Source organism: Herpailurus yagouaroundi, unplaced genomic scaffold (genome assembly GCF_014898765.1).
Source record: "Herpailurus yagouaroundi ecotype Mexico unplaced genomic scaffold, PumYag 218, whole genome shotgun sequence".
Classification (NCBI taxonomy): Eukaryota; Metazoa; Chordata; class Mammalia; order Carnivora; family Felidae; genus Herpailurus; species Herpailurus yagouaroundi.
The window spans coordinates 5957301-5973254 of NW_024412449.1; the positions used below are offsets into that span (position 1 = coordinate 5957301).

The 15954-nt window shown below is 53.9% G+C and overlaps 1 long non-coding RNA gene across 1 annotated transcript in view; it reads left to right on the top strand.

Moving 5' to 3' along the window:
- The first annotated feature begins 5545 nt into the window (after window positions 1–5545).
- The window catches only part of LOC121018260 (uncharacterized), a 32820-nt gene continuing 22411 nt past the window's right edge, over window positions 5546–15954 (top strand). Inside the window, exons 1-2 of the long non-coding RNA XR_005785108.1 lie at window positions 5546–5874; window positions 8955–9082. This is a non-coding gene — a long non-coding RNA (uncharacterized LOC121018260). The remainder of the gene's footprint in view (window positions 5875–8954; window positions 9083–15954) is intronic.

Here is a 15954-nt window from a genome sequence, read left to right on the forward strand (position 1 = left end):
TCTGCTGCCCTGGCAGCCCTTCCCCCCACTGGGGACGGGAGAGGAGAGGAGGGGAGCAGCCCTATGTGATCGCTCCAGAGGAATCCTGGCTTCTCTCTTTTATCAGCTGGAGGCAAATGACGAGGTCGGGGGCCTGGGCCAATCTGGGCTTCCTGTTGGCAAGCCTGGCCTGGAGCGGTCAGTACCCCTCACGGAACGCAGGTGACCATGCTCTTGTTTTTCCCAGCTCTGGGCCCCAGGCCAGGCGAGGACCTCCCTCTGCCCTTCTAAAATTTACTTTTTATTTTGAAATAGTGTCAACTTACAAAAAAGCGGCAATCACAGTACACATAACCATCTCTTTCGCTGAACCCTTTCAAAATAAATTGCCTACATAATCCCCCGTCACGCGTCTCCACGTGTCAGAGTGTATTTCGTACAAAGAAGGCATTCTCGCACCTATCCTCCAGGCAGCTAAGCCCCACGGACGTGGAACCACCATGTGATCTTCAGGTCCCGCTCAGGTTTACCAGCTGTCCCAGTCAGGTGCTTTACCGCAAAAGGATCCAGGTTCTCGGATCATGTGTCTCATTCCGCTGTCATTTATTTCATGTCCTTCAGTATGGGACAGTTCCCCAGCCTCCCTTCACCTGGTCACTTCTGAGACGACAGGCAGGCACTTGGCAGACTGTCCCTCAGTCGGGGGGGAATGTGCAGTGTTTCTGAAGGTTCGGTTCAGGCTGCGCGCTTCTGGCAGAAACATGACAGAAGTGATGGAGAGCTTCTCTCCTCGCATCCAATCAGGTGGTGCACAATTTTGATTTGTTCCACTACTGCTGTTCACTTCGATCAGTTGATGAAGATGGTGTCTGCCAGGCTTCTCCGCTGTAAAATTACTCTTTTTTTTTCCTTTTATAATTAATAACTATGTGGGAAGGTACTCTGAGACTACGTAAATATCCCATTCCTCATTAAACTTCCAATTTATTCATTTATGTCAGTATGGATTCATGGTTTCCTGTTTTATTCAATGGGTTATAAACTGCCACTATCATTATTTATTTTGATGTTCAGATTGCCCCAGATTTGGCCAGTGGGAGCCCCTTCAAGCTGGCTTCTGTTTCCTGTTGCTATTTCCCCCGTCACGATTTGAGCACACACTTGCTTTTTGGCACAGTCAGATGTCCTAGGCTCAGCTGGTACTTTCCCTGCCTCGGCCCTCTGGACTCAGCTGTTTCTCCAAGAAGTCCTAACCAGTGAACCACTTTAGTGGACAAATCCATCCCTATCTCTATTGCAAACTGTATGTTCACATGGATACTTACAATTCTAACCCAGGGTTCATTCTGGTTTACTCCTTTTCCTTATCTGCAACTCCCTTCCCCAATGGTGAGGGGGCATGGTTCTCATTAGCCTCAGCGTGTTTCTTTAAAAAAAATTTTTTTAACCTTTATTCCTTTTTTGAGAGACAGAGAGACAGCGTGAGTCGGGGAGGGGCAGAGAGAGAGGGAGACACAGAATCCGAAGCAGGCTCCAGGCTCCGAACTGACAGCACAGAGCTCGACACGGGGCTCGAACCCACGGACCGCGAGATCATGACCTGAGCCGAAGTTGGTCGCTTAACCGACTGAGCCACCCAGGCACCCCAGCCTTAGTGTGTTTGTGTGTTTGGTCAGCCCCCTGTATGCAGCCAGGCTCTCCTGCCACCCCACTCTCCTGCACGGTGCCTGCCTCACCCACCGTGGTGGACCGCCTCCCTCCTGGGAGTCCTCATCCTACTCCAGCTCCGACACAACGCCCTGCTCTGGGCCGCTGTGATGTCCCCTGGCCTCTGATGCAGACACTGACCTTGCTTGGCCTCACCTCGTGGCTTTTGGGCAAAGTTGTTCATAACAGGAAGAGGAGGGGAGGAAGAAGAAGAGAAAGAGTGGAAACTCTCTTAGGATCCTTCTCACTTGCCTATGATGGGAGGCCACCCCCATTCCTGTAGTTTCCACGTGGCCATTTTGCAGACCCTGAGGTAGCAGATGGGAAAATGGCTTTGTCCATGCTCGGATTTCCTGTCTATTCCCTTCGCTTAACCTCTCTGGGCATCAGCCTTCCCATCTGTGAAATGGAGGTTGCCTCACACATCGTTAAGAGGATGCAAGGACCTAGGCCCAGAGCACACCAGGCCCTCGTCACAGCTCCTGCCTCCCCTGCCCTGTCCTGCCTGCTCCTGGCCACTGCTCGGGCAGAAGCATACCTGGACAAGCCTCCAATGTAGCCTTTCATCTTCCAGGCATTCAGCACCTCTCAGACCATTTCCCATCCCCACTGGAGCCATCTGAGTCCTGGCAGGTTTGGACCTTGGCTGGAGGGCACAGGCAGGCCCTCTGCCCAGTGGCAGACCTTGGCCCCTGCCCCTGGCTGGGGCAGACCTAGAACTGAGCTGGCAACCTCCTGGTTCCCCTTTTGGCCCAAAGGGAGTCTACACAGCTGCCCCGGGTGTGCGCTCATTGCCAGGGCTCAGACATGCCCGCCGCTCTGGGCTGTGGCTCCTCCTGGTCTCTGAATCCTGAAGTCTTCCCTGTGCCTCTGAGATAGGCTACACAGCAGAAGGCAGCCATGCTCAGCAGCCACCAGCAGGCAGTCCGTGAATTTTAGGGTGTAGAGAAGGCCAGGTGGCAGCTGTGTCATAATGCAGGACATCTGGTCAGAGTCTGGGGGAAGCAAGACAGGGCTCAGAAGAGAAGTTAAGTGACACCAGGATCCTGGTTAAGGCAGAGGCTGGAGTTCCTCTCTGGCCACATGGGTGGGCCCCAGCAAGCCAGCCTTCAGAGAGGATAGCCACCACACTAGGCCTCGACCCTACAGTTTTCTGGCTTCACTCCCATGCATCTCTAGACATTTCGTGGCATGAAGTTGGTTTACAAGCTGGACGTGAGCTCTCTGAACTGACAGCCCCATAGAGGCACAGTGTGGGTGGCTCAGATGTGACTTTGGGGTCCACCTGAAGGATGTGGTTCCCGTAATCCCTGGGGGATTCTAGAGGGGACTGCGGGCCCCTCTCCTCTCCCTGGCCTTCTCCTGGTGGAGGGGTCTCAGGGCAGAAGCACCCCGAGATGGCAGGGCCATCCCCTACCCCTCTCGAGGTTTGGAGAGGGGTTCTGGCTGTGCAGAGGCCTGGAGCTCAAGGCTAATTGTGAATTAGGAGCCCAATTATGCCCGGCAGAATTGGCTCTGTGCTGCCTCCTCTTCCCGACAGACATGTATATTAATAGTTGGCACTTATTGAACCAAATATGAATATTCATCTTCATTTATATTTCAAGGCCTTTCCTCCTGGAGGCCCGCGGGGCTGCGACCAGCTCCAGCCCCATCACGGAGCTGACAGCTCGCACTCCTGGGCCCTGACTCCTGGCTCGGCGGGGCCGCGGTGGCGGGCCTGGCTCCCAGCTGTCCACAAACACTCATTAGGGGGCCGGACCCAGCGAGCTGCGGAGAATGTGTAATCGCGCTGTGCGCTGCTAATTAGGGAGCTGATGGGGCATTGAGGGCCAGAGGACGAATTCTTTAAACAGAGGACGGGAAACTTGAAGAGCTGTAATTACTTGGAGCAGAGTTCATTTCAGAACTTGGGAGCCAATGAGTCTGATGACAGCCCTGCTCGCTGGAGGGCTGGGTGGTGGGGACGGCGGGAGAGGGAAGGGTGAGCAGCCTCGGGGCACCCCAAGTCCACACCTCCACGATGTATTTTGTTCAATTGTGTCCTGCTGTATGGAGTCCTCCCCGTTCAGGGACGGCTTCCTCCACCTCGGGGTGCGGCGGGCGGGGGCACCTTTAGGGGTCAGGCTCCTCTCTCTCCAGCGTGCTCCCCTGGTGTGGCCAGCTCCACCAAGGGCCTCCGGTCTCCATTGACAGCCACCACTGCCCAGAATGGGGGGTCACAATCCAGTCATCTGACAGCTGATGTTGCTCTTTCCTGGAACCAGCAGAGATGGGGGGGGGGCTCCTGAGTCACCTCAGACTTCAGACGTTGTAGGAGGTGGTGATTCCTGGGTACTCTCCACTCCTCATCGTCCTCCCCGGCTCCAAAGCCCACGGCCCTGCGATGGGTCTTCTGCAAACCTCTCCGTCTGAAGTCACACCTGCTCTCAGGAATCCTTGCCATGACCAGCAGGAAAGGATGCCTGGCCCTGTGTATGTCCTTCCACCTTAGTGCAAACACCGTGCGTCAGTCATTCACTTTGGAGCAACTTGGGGGTCCCCACTCCTCCACCTTCCCACCAATGCCACCCAGGTTCACCAGGACAGCTGTGGGCAGGAAGAGTGCCAGGCCCGTGGCCAAGAGTGAGCATGGGAGTTTCATGTGGATGGTCCTGTCTCTGCTCCCGCTGGGGTGAGCTTCATGCCTGACTGTTCCTGTAACTACTGACAGATTCCAGCCACCCCTCACCCCCCACCCAGTTGGCAGCAATCGTTATGTGTGAATCCCTACTCTGAAAGGACACGCTCTCTCACTTAACAACAGGTATTGTGCCCCCCCCCCACCCCCTGAACACACACAGCCGTTTGGGGGCAGGGCCGTGTTTGGTTTCTCTCCTGGCGGCCTTTGCTGCTACCTGAGAAGCTCCAGACTCAGACTGCGTTTTAAGGTCTGCAGTCTCCCTCCAGAAGACAGTTGTCAGCAGCGGTGGTGGTGGCGGCGATGGTGATAGCGATTAAAGCCGCCACTTACCCAGTGCCTCCTATGTGCCAGGGACTGGTGGCGGTGCTTCACATTCAGTCCTCACAGGAACCCTCAGTGGATAGTGGTGTTATTTATTTCCCCCTGTTTTACAGATGAGAAAGCTTCAGAGCAGGGATGATTTGAACTTCAGTCTGTGTGGCCCCAAAGGCTACATTCCTAACCTCAGTCCCTGACTGTTCCTGGAAGCAGCCTTGCCTGTGGGGGCTCGGGGCTCACCGGCAGAGGCCCAGACCAGAAGGGAGGAGGAAGGAAAGCCCTGTTTTGGTGTGTGGAGAGAACGGGATCAGGGGACAGTCATGTCATTCCTCAGGTTCCTCTCAGAGACCTGGGGGCAATCGCGGTAACATTTTCCTCACTTCTGTCTAAATCTGTGCTGTCCGGTATTAGCCACTAGTCCCGTGTGGCTATTTAAATGGACTACAATTAAATTACATTTGGGTTCTTGGAAGTCACATTTCCATGTTCAGTGGTCAGATGTGGAGTATTCGTGTCGGCCTTTATCAGCCACCCCTAAGTGCCAGTCAGTGGCCTTCTGAGCCCCAGGCAGAACCTGGAGTTGGAAACCTTCAGGAATCTTTTCCCCAGCACTACCCTTCAGGGTCTCAGAGCACTGAACAAACGCCAGGTGGGGGCAGTGTGGGAAGGGGCTGTGTTGCAAAGTGTAAGAGCCCCACCTCCGCACCTGCCTCTATAGCCCCATTCAAGTATCAGAAGCTGCAATTAGCAGGTGGCGGCCACTGCTTAAACCCGCTGTTCCCCTCCTCCCCAAGGCTGGGCAGCTCACAGCAGCTTTGGAAAAACCTGCAAGAAGAGATCAGAAACAGAAGCACTCAGGCTGCGCCTGGCTCTCTTCTCTCTCGGCGTGAAGTCCGTGCCCAGCCCTGCCAGGCACGGCTTGCAATTAGAGAAGCGAGGCTGTGACCACGGGGCGGCGCCCAGCCAGCACCCACCTGGCCCCCTCCCTGCTAATCAGTGCCTAATTGATGCAGGGTGGGGGGCTTGCTCGGCAGCACTCCCCATGCTTCCGTGGGCCCAGCTGCCGCTCCTAGGAAGGGGCTCAGCCCTTTGTCCCGGCAAGTTTGAAACCATCTGGACAGAAGTTGGCAGCCCCGTGTTCGCAGCATTCTGGACTTTCGTCACGCCCCCAGGCAGATTGCTAGGAGGTAAAGTTCCCCCAACCTGTGCTGAGCTGGGTGGGATGAGCTGGATGTGGTGTACTCGAGGGTGCGCTCCGTGCCAGGGTTCAGACCCAAACTTGTAGGGACCCTTAGGCTGGTGCTTTAGAGTCTTCTATCTGGGAAGTAAGGACTGGGGCAGGACTGAGAAGGGAGCTAGGGCCGAAGGTGGGAGTGGAGGTGGGGGGAAAGGGGTAGGAAGATTGTGGGAGAATATAGAGCTCAGGCTGGGCCTGGCAGAGGCTTTTCCGCCTTGGAGCTGATCCACACGGAGGAAGGGCAAGGAAGGGAGCGGACACAGTGACATAGCACTCTCATCTTGACATCTCAAGCTATAGATTATAAAGTGCCTCTTCTCCATTTATCCCCACAGCTTTGGGAAGCAAGCAGGGCAGGACTGTCATTCCCATTCTGCAGAAGGGAAAAACTGAGGCCCACAGTGCAGAAGGGATTTGCTCCCTAACCTGGGGCTCCAACATCTGCCTGTGGTCCATGGCTGCCGGCAGAAATGTTAGACCTTCACTTGGCTTGGGGAATGTTATTTATTGCTAAAGTGGCCACATTTGCTTCCAAATAGCCTGGATTTAGAGCTGTGGCTGTTCTATTTGGAGTTTTAAGGAAAAGGGCACAGATGAGAGAGTTCAAATTAGCTCTATGAAACTTTGCAAACCACTCCAGAGGAATTTGGTCCAGGCTGCAGGGGTAAAGAAGTACCCTCGGTGCCCCTCCCCCAGGCTTCCAAGGAAAGCCCCTTCTGTTGCTGAAAAGCAACAGGGAAGGGAGAGTTTTGGAGATGGATTAACATATGGAAAGGGATTTCATTTGGGACATTAATTTCTCTGTAAGAACTTAATGATGGGAGAAGGGTATGAGGTTCAGATTAGGGGAATTTTTCTACTGCTGCCCAGGCATATGCTGTCTGTGGTGGTCCTTGTGTAGCCCTCGGTTGAACTAGCCGGGACAGGAAGCCTGGTTATAACTTAAGGTGGCGAAATAGAAAGGAGGGTGAATTTTTGGCATAAGTGTGTAGGACAGCCTTGGGTTAATCATTTAACACCCTGTTCTAACCTATTCAGAGGCTTCTGGGGGCTGCAGATTTCCAGTCTGTATTGATGGATGGGCCTGAGCTAGCTAGGAACAGGCTGTATCCATGAGCTGCGGATTGGCCCCAGCAGCAGGCAGCCATGCCCCTGCTAGGCAGGCCAGAAGGTTCAAGAACGAAAACTGGGTGGCCGTGGGGAAGGAAGTGCTTCAAGCTCCCTTTCCTCTTCCCACGCGAGAACTTCCTCTGAACACTGTCCTCCCAGCTCCTTCCAAAGGAGGTCAGAATCTAAGGCAGCGACTGGGCCTGAGTGGACCAGCCTTACTGGACCCCACTCAGGTTCATGGTGGTATCTTGCCCATCCAGGCAGGGCACGGGCCCTGAGTCCTGTGACCACCTCTCCGCTCATCCCTTCTGGTTCCACGTCCGGGGAGGGCAGTGGACCAGGGGCTCTCCCGGGACATCTCTCTCGCTCCACGGGCCCTCCCGGGGTGCTGATGCCACATTTCCATTTGGGGATGTGACAGGCCCCCGCTGAAGACCTTGCATGATGTTCCATGTGCTCCGGACCAGTCGCTCAGAGCGCTGCACGGGGGCCCAGGCATCACAGCGCTAGTAATAAAGCAGGGCTCTGATCTCCATTCCACTACTGCTCCCTCAGGAAGCCCTCCAGGAAGAGGGTGTGCTGGGTAGGAGGCAGGCACTCCTGAATCCCTGGCAGAAACCGTTTCTGATGGTACCACAATCTCACCCTCAACCTAGAATGATTATTAACATATTAATTAATATTTAAAAACTCATTACGCCTTGATGATGGCTTCCTTAAGCTGCTTTTATATTCATTGCAGCCACCCAGGAGCAATAACCATACTTATGTGGCAAAATGGAGTCATTCTACTTAATTACCGGGGAGGTTTTACAGGCAGTCTTCACAGCCCACAAATAATCAGAGAGTTGATGTGATGTCCTCTTTTTAGATTTTCTTTTAAATTGGATGCTGTGATGGTTAGAAAGCTGTACTGAGAGATGAAACCTTCCCAACAATACCCTACTTTCCTCTCTCCTTGTGCCAGGCTGGAGCATCTGGCCTCCCCGGGCATGGGGGCCCTGGGAAAGCATGTCTTGAGGCTGTGGATGGGGGGAGGGGGACTCCAACACCCACCCTGCACCTCAGGGCTACACCGCCAAACAACCCCACCGGCTGAGGTCCCAGGTCTGGAAACCCTTCTCCATCTCCTGGCAGGGTTCTGCCTCTGAGTCCAGGGCTCAGCCCCTAGGGCGCCAGTTAACATCAGTCTTCTGGGTGGGCTGTGCCTTCGATAGTTTCAGTCCCCTGGGGGTAAACCTGCCAGGCTCCAGCCACAGCATCCCTCCTCCCCGTTAACCTGCGGGCTTCTTTCTGAACCGCTCTTCCCCAGTGCCCAGCTCTAGAGCGGCCCACGCAGCCACTGCCCACCAGCTTCGCCCCTGGCCGCGGGGTAGACTGAGCACATGCTCAGTCAGTCGGGACAGTTGCAAATGGTGAAGGTGACGGACGAAGAGAGGCCACAGGCCCTGCTTACAGCCCTCCTGCCTGAGCAACTCTGGGGTTTTTAGGATTTCTGTCATCTTGCAGAGGGGCTGAAGGCACAGCTTGGCAGGGCCTCCTGGTGGCATTTGCTTCACCTGCCTCCTTCAGTCTCCAGGAGGTTGCTCCTGGGACCATCAGGCCTCAGATGAGTCAGGAGTGGTGCCGGGGCCAGGGCAGAGGGGCCTGGCAGAGCATGTCTACAAATAATCACACTCGCGGGCCATCTCTTCTGGGTCCTGGTCCCAAGGAAGCCTTTGGAGACCAAGATGGAGTCACATGGTGTTGTGAGATGGAATCAGCTTACCGTGCCTTTGAAATTATGGTAAAGTGACAGGCAGGGAAATCGGTGAATCCCTCCCATGATGCTGATGACACCAGAGCTCAGATGTCACTGCTGAGGGATGGCCAGAGCCGTTCAGAGCCCAGCCATTCTAAGGGGTCCCCTCTGTCCCTCAGAGCAAGGCAGACAGAGGCCAGCAGCCACCAGGTGGCCAGCACAGTCCTCCTGAATGAACGGAACTGTGGCCCTGGATACACACGAGCGTGCAGCCAAGTCACAGCCAAGGTTGCAGCGGATGTTAAAGGTAAGAGCAGGGTAAGAGGGGGATTGACAGTGAAGTCTGGGTTCAGTCAGGGTAGGTTTGAAGTAAGCCTGGATTCAGGTCAGGGGTCAAGTGACACTTCCATCTGAGTATAGGAGAGGGGCTCGGATCAGGGAATAGAACTGGAATTTGGTTTCAGGGGGAAGGCATTTTGTCCTGGACGGGGGTACAGCTGGGGGTCACATGGGCATCAGACTGTGGGGGTTCCTTGTCTGAGAGATACTTGTTTGCTCATCATCCTGTCTGGGGGCCCAGACAGAAGATAGGACCAGGCATGTCAACCTAGGGTCTCCTGGAGCTTCCCTCAGGAAGCTGTTTCCCTTCTCTTGTTTCCAGCCTAGTGCTCTGTATCTCCTGCCATCATCTCAGAGCCAGCCACCTTTTGTCCCAACTATTTCTGGAGACAAAGGGTGTGGGGGGCTAGTGGCCCAGTCGCTTACACTGATGCTGGTGTGAGCAGTATGGTGCCATCTCCGAAGGATAGTGATTCTTGGATTTCCTCTTCTTTCTCCCTCCCTGCGCACAGCATGACCACCAGCCCACACCTGCCATTTAGCTGCAAACCCTGTCCCCAGATCAAGCAGAAGCTTGGCTCCAGATCTCAGGAAGCGGAACTTTGGATTCCTGATTGGCCGCACTTGACTTAAAGCCACCCCGCAGGCTCCCAGGGCTTAGGCAAAAACTGCTGTGTGACAGGTCCCAGATGTGGGCCACTCCTGTCTTTGCCCTCCCCTGCTGACCCACCTGGTACAGGGGAGGCCCATGCCCTTCCCCCACCTCCCTCATCAGCAGCTAGGTCAGGGTGATCCCTCCCTCCAGTTGAGATCAAAGCTTGTCCCTGGGGCACCTGGGTGGCTCAGTTGGTTGGCTGAGGTCATGATTTCATGGTTCCTGAATTTGAGCCCTACATAGGGTTCTCTACTGTCAGTGCAGAGACCACTTCGGGCCCTCTGTCTCCCTCTCTCTCTGCCCCTATCCTGCCCATTCTCTCTCTCTCTCTCTCTCAAAATAAATAAACTAAAAAAAAACAAAAAACAAAAAACAAAAAACTTGTCCCATAGGGGTTGTGTCTCCAAGCTCAACCCACAGCCTCTGTGAGCCGATCCTTCCTACTCTGGGCGGATCCCTTCCTTCCTAAAGACCGGAGCCATGCTAGAAGTCTTACTTCTACAAGTACAAGGTAAGGTGTCTGTAGCCGGGAGAGCAGCATGGAGCCGGCCAGAGTCCCCACAAGGGAACGGTGAGATGTGAGCTGTAACCCCCTAAGCTTCCCTGGTGTTTCTGCGTCACTATGGCGAGTGCACATGCCTGTGGGTCAGCTCAGACCAGCCTCTTTCCAATCCCATGTCTTAATCCAGGTATGGGGCTGGGGCGCCTGGGTGGCTCAGTCGGTTGAGCGTTCGACTTCGGCTCAGGTCATGATCTCACAGTCCGTGAGTTCAAGTCCCACGTCAGGCTCTGTGCTGACAGCTCAGAGCCTGGAGCCTGCTTCGGATTCTGTGTCTCCCTCTCTCTCTGCCCCTCCCCCACTCATGCGCGCACGTGCGCGCGCGCGCTCTCTCTCTCTCTCTCTGTCAAAAATAAATAAACATGAAAAAAAAATTTTTTTTAAATCCAGGTATGGGTCTGCTTCTCCACACCTATCCCCACTTTGAGCTCGTTCTGTTTTGCTCTACCACGATTTCTCCAAAAAGGATCTTGTTCTTCCCTCACACTAACTGCCTTACCTCCTGCCATGGGCCTCTGGGCCACGTTCACTCACTGTACATCCTGGGGTAGGGTGGACATTGGGAGGGTAGCGCACAGGCCGTGGAGTCCCACAGTCCTGAATCTAAATCCTGCTCCACCACTCCCCAGCTGGGTGGCTTTCAGCAAGTCAAATGATGCTCTAAGCCTTGGTGTCCTCATCTGTACATTGGGAACAATAACATGTCCCATCTGGCAGTTGGGTTCTGAGGATTAAGTGAGATAAGGCACGTGAAATACAATGCACACGACAGGTGCTCAATAAATAGCTGGTGCGCTTAGTTTGCATGCTTACAGCTCTGTAGGGCATATGTTGCTTCAAGGCTGGGCTCTTGGTAGCAGACCCCGAGATGAGGATGTATGTTTAAGTGGTTTTTAATGAGGTGTTCCCAGGAGAAGCCTGGAAGGAGTGGGCAGGGGGAAGAGAAGGGAAAAGCCAAGCTGGTGCATCAGGGGATGAGGCAGAGATTTAAAACAATTTCAGTTCCCCAGAGGGTAGTGTCAGTCCAGTTCAGTTCTGCATGAGGAACTCTGGAGTGAAATACTGCTTCCTAGTTGTCCTGAGCAGGGGCAAGGGAGCTGGGCTTTCATATTCCAGCCCCTGCTGGTCGTTGGCCAATGCCCGTGTGATGGTTAATTTTATGTATTCACTTGACTGAACCAATGGATGTCCAGAAGGCAGGTAAAAATATTACTTCTGGGTGTGTCTGTAAGGACACTTCCAGAAGAGATAAGTATCTCAGTTGGTAGACCAAGTAAAAATCGCCCTCTCCCCACCTATGTGGACGAGCATCTTCAGATGGGTTGAGAGCCTGAAGAGAAAAAAAGGCAGAGGAAAGGTGCATTTGCTTGCTTGAGCAGTGACATCCATCTTCTGTAGCATGTGGGCCTGTTGGCCTTCCCCTGCCACCATGAGGGGTGCCAGCTGCCCTCAGCAGCCAGCAGCCATCTTGGGAAGAAAGGAGTAGACTCAAGATATACTGACAGAGGAGAGAAACAGTTGTTATAGCTTGATTCTGAAAGACGGGTTATTTATGAAAAAGTCGTTGTGTTAACCTGAAAGAGACTTTCAAGCTGGAAAAGGCTGAGCTATCTTTAACTGGTTAGCTAAAGGATCTCCCACACTCCCCTCCCAGTCATCTGGGGGCATTCGAGCTCAACAGCAAAGTGAGGTAAATAATAGAAAATAAAGGTCTGTGATTTTGCACATCTGAATGTATAACATTTTGCAGCTTTGTGCTTGCCCAACTCAATTCTTTCTGGCTTCCCAGCCTGTCCCTCACTGTCCCCAAATAGCTCGTGTTCCCTAAAATGCCACCCCCCATGAAAGAAGGTTCTCCAAGGGGCCATGTGCCTGGCCTAGAATGCTGGCAGCAAGAAAGGTGAGAGCTGGGATGGGGGAACATGAGGCCATTTCATGTCGCTGGTAAGTCCTTTGTTTTAGAAACAAAGGATAAGAAGAGGCATGTCGCCTGGGGCACAGAGCCAGTGCTGACCACGTGGGAGCCTCAGGGTGGAAGCAGGGCCCTTCCCACACTCCCATCCAGCCCTCCCTGGTCTTGGACTCTGTCTCAGAGCATCTCACCACCAGCTGCCAGAGACCCGTGTCACCCTTGACGACTCTTCCTCCATACTCAGTGTCCCAGCCCTCTGGCCGACCCTGTGTTGGACACTCCAGGCCTGCCTGCCCCACCCAGCCCTGTGCCTCAGGGGTGCCATCTGCTTTCTGCCCTGGATGTGGCCTAAAGGACCTCCCTGGGGGGCTCCTATAAGGATGGAGAAACTGGGTGTGAGGCACAAAGATCCAACACCTAGGCCACTGGTGTCACTCCATACCCGGAAGCTGTGGTTAACTGTGACCAACTAAGTAATGTTGAAATATCATTTATCTCCATCCCCACTGCCACTCTCCTAAGCCGGGTCAGCGTCACCTTGCTCCTGACCATCTGAATTGTCCTTCTCGTCTCCCTGCCCCAGTCTCACACTCTACCTCTTCTGCCGGAGTGACACTGCTGAAGCTCCCTCTCATGGTAAACCCCTCATGTAGAACCTTCAGCCTCTGAGTGGAGTCCAAGCTGCTCAGCTTGGCCCACAGGCCCCTTCTGATCACCCAAGCCTGTCACACATACGCGAGCTTTCTAGGTGGGGGCCATGCCCCTAACTCCCTGGGCTGCCCTCTGTCCATGCTCTCAAACCACAGGCTATGGATGGGTTTTCTGGACCATTTCTCTCACTAGACTGTTAACTCTATGAAGATCAGTATTCTGTCAACATTTCTCCAGCATCCAGCATAGGCCTTTCTCCAGTAAGTGCTCAAAACATATTTTTGGAAGGAAGGAAGGGAGAGAGGGAGATAAGAAGGAAGGGAGAAGAAAGTTTTGTGGTGTCTTCTCTGGGCCAGGCCCTGCACGCATTATCTTCTGTTTGCATAAGATTTGCCAGCCTTTAATAAGCACAGATATAGACACAGTGGTCTTATGACTAATATTAGCCAGAACTTTCTAAGTGATGTGAAGATTAGAAGGTTGGGATTGTCAACAGCTGGAATTTGGACTATAGCGGGACTCTGCAAGTTGTCTTAGGGAAGCTCTGGAGATGCCTGGAATCCTGGGGCTCCAAACTCACCCTTCTCTGAAGCCCAATGTGGTGGAGGGTGGAGGTGGGGCAGAGAGAGGTTTGGAGGGGGGAATCTCTGGATGGGCCCTTTTCCTGTGGACCCTGAGCTGATTTGGGGATTGTCATGCTAACCTGGGTGTCTTTACCAGGCAGCCCAGAGGCACATGGGAGATGTGACAAGATGCTAGGTGAGAGGGATCAGAGGCCTCCAATCCCAGAGGCGTCAGCCAGCTGTGGGATCTGACTCCCAGCCAAAGGGGTGTGTAGGACCTGAGGACTCCTCTCCCCACCCTAGAGGGAAACAGAGCCTGTGGCTGACACCCAAACCAGTGAGAATAAAATAATGGTTAAGACTCTGGAACCAGATTGTCTAGGTTTGAATTACCAGCTCCAGTCCTTCCTAGCTGTGTGACCCTGGACACGTTATTTAACTATCTGTGCTCAGCCTTCTAATCTGTGAACTGGGGCTGATCCAGTACAGTATTTACCTCACACGTTGGAAGGATGAAAGTTGTAAAAGTATAAAGCTGTTGCAATAGGGCGGACTGAGGGGGTTGCTGGTGTTTTTATGTCTTGCTTGGGTGCTCAAGACAGGAAGAAAGGGGACCGGAATGGGCTGCATGGAAGAAGAAGTCATGGGTTGCAGCTTTGAAGGATTAATACAACCTCCTGTGGGGGAGAAGAGCATGGAAGGGCATTCAAAGCTGAGGGTACAGCCTGTGTTTGTAATTCGGGTCGCCTTTGGAGGAATGGTAAGGATGCGAGGTGCCTGGGGCCCAGGCAGGGAGAGGGTGTGTGGTGGGAGATGAAACCACATCTCCCAAGGTGGGGAGTGTTGGGCTCTGCCCTCTGGTGCTAAGAAGCCACCAGAAGGCTCTTACCAGGGGCAAGGCATGGGCACAGCTGTGTTCTGGAATCAGTCTGGAGCAGCAGAGAGGATGGGGCCATTGGGTGAGGGGATTATCAGGTTAGAGGGGGCAGCTGAGAGGCCAGGAGTGAGCAATGAAAGCAGCCCCCTGAACCGTGATCGGGAGGGCACCTCAGGGCCTGGCCTGACCCCTTAGGGCCTGCCCCAGGGTGCAGCCACTCTTCTCTAGGGCCTCCCTCAGGGGCCTAAGCCTTCATCCCTTCCCCATGGAGGGACAGACCTTCTGTTTCTACAACTTCTGCTTTCATCCCTGCTCCCAGCAAGACCCCCAGCTCAGTCTACTCTGAGGGCTTTCCTGCAGACAGCAGCAGAAACCACAGCACAGACAGAAACAGGTTCCCAGAGCCCTGACAGGGCAGGTGCCCAGCTACAGTCTGATGCCCTCTGAGGTGGTGGCTAAAACCTCTCTGTGCTTTGGTGTCTGCCTCCCTCCTTAAGGAAGATTGGGACCCATCTTACTGAGACAGTCCCCCTGACACACCTCACAGAGGGTCCACAGACGCTGTGTCCAACAAGAGGAGGCCGCCCAGCCGGGACCACAGGGATCTTCTTGTCCCCAAGAAGAGGGTATTCCTGATGGCTCCTCCTCTGGGCTGGGCTTCACCCAGGTCTTTAGGCTTCAGCCCAGCCATGAAGGACTCATGGGTGTGCTGTGTGGTGGGAGGCAGCATAGAATGGGGGCTAAGCATGTGGACCAGGGGCTAGGCCACCTGATACCACAGGTATCAGGCCTTGCCGGGCCTCAGTTTCCCCATCTGTAAAATGGGGATAACAATACTCAGTTCACCTGTCGTGAGGCTGTGAGTCAGTATCTGCAAAGTTGTGGCACCCAATACCCGTATGTAAGTGTTAGCTCATCTTTACTATCATTTTTTTTGTGTGTGTGCTCTGTGGGCGTATGTGTGCCTGATAGTGTGAGCAATGAACCTTCAGGAAGAGCGTTAGGTGGAAATTGGGCATATCTGAGTGGGGGAGGGGAAAAGAGGGAGAAGCAAATAGAAAAAGGAACGATGAATCAGGAAGGCTCATCTCACCCCTCTCAGGACAGCAGAGGGAGGCTTTCTGCAGCATCCCTGGCAGATAGTGGTGTAGCCTCCACTCGCATACTCATAGGGATGGGGAGCTCATTCCCACTCTAGTCTGCTTAGTTTGTTGTCAGACCCTCTGAAATCAGCAAGTTCATCCTTATGTGACCTGTATGGCTCAGGCCTTAGCGAAACATTTGAATCTCCATGGCCCCGGCCCCAGTTCAGGTCTCCGCAGACCTTCGTTTCCCAAGTGTTTTGGGTGATTTGCAGAAGTACCTTACATGATTTGTACTCACAGGGGCAGCCAACTGAGCCAGAATCCCGGCCAACCTTCCACTGTTAACTGCTCCCGCCACCACCACCACATTGGAGTTCATTGTACCAGGCATTTGCTTCCTCCTCTACTGCCAGTCACATGGCAGATGACACCTGTGTCTTCAGGGTCTCCCTTTCAAAGCCGGGGGGTGCCTCTCCTCCATGTCACGCCCAGTTGGAGGTCCCACAGCTGGGTAGCTCGGCCTTCAGGGTACAGTCTG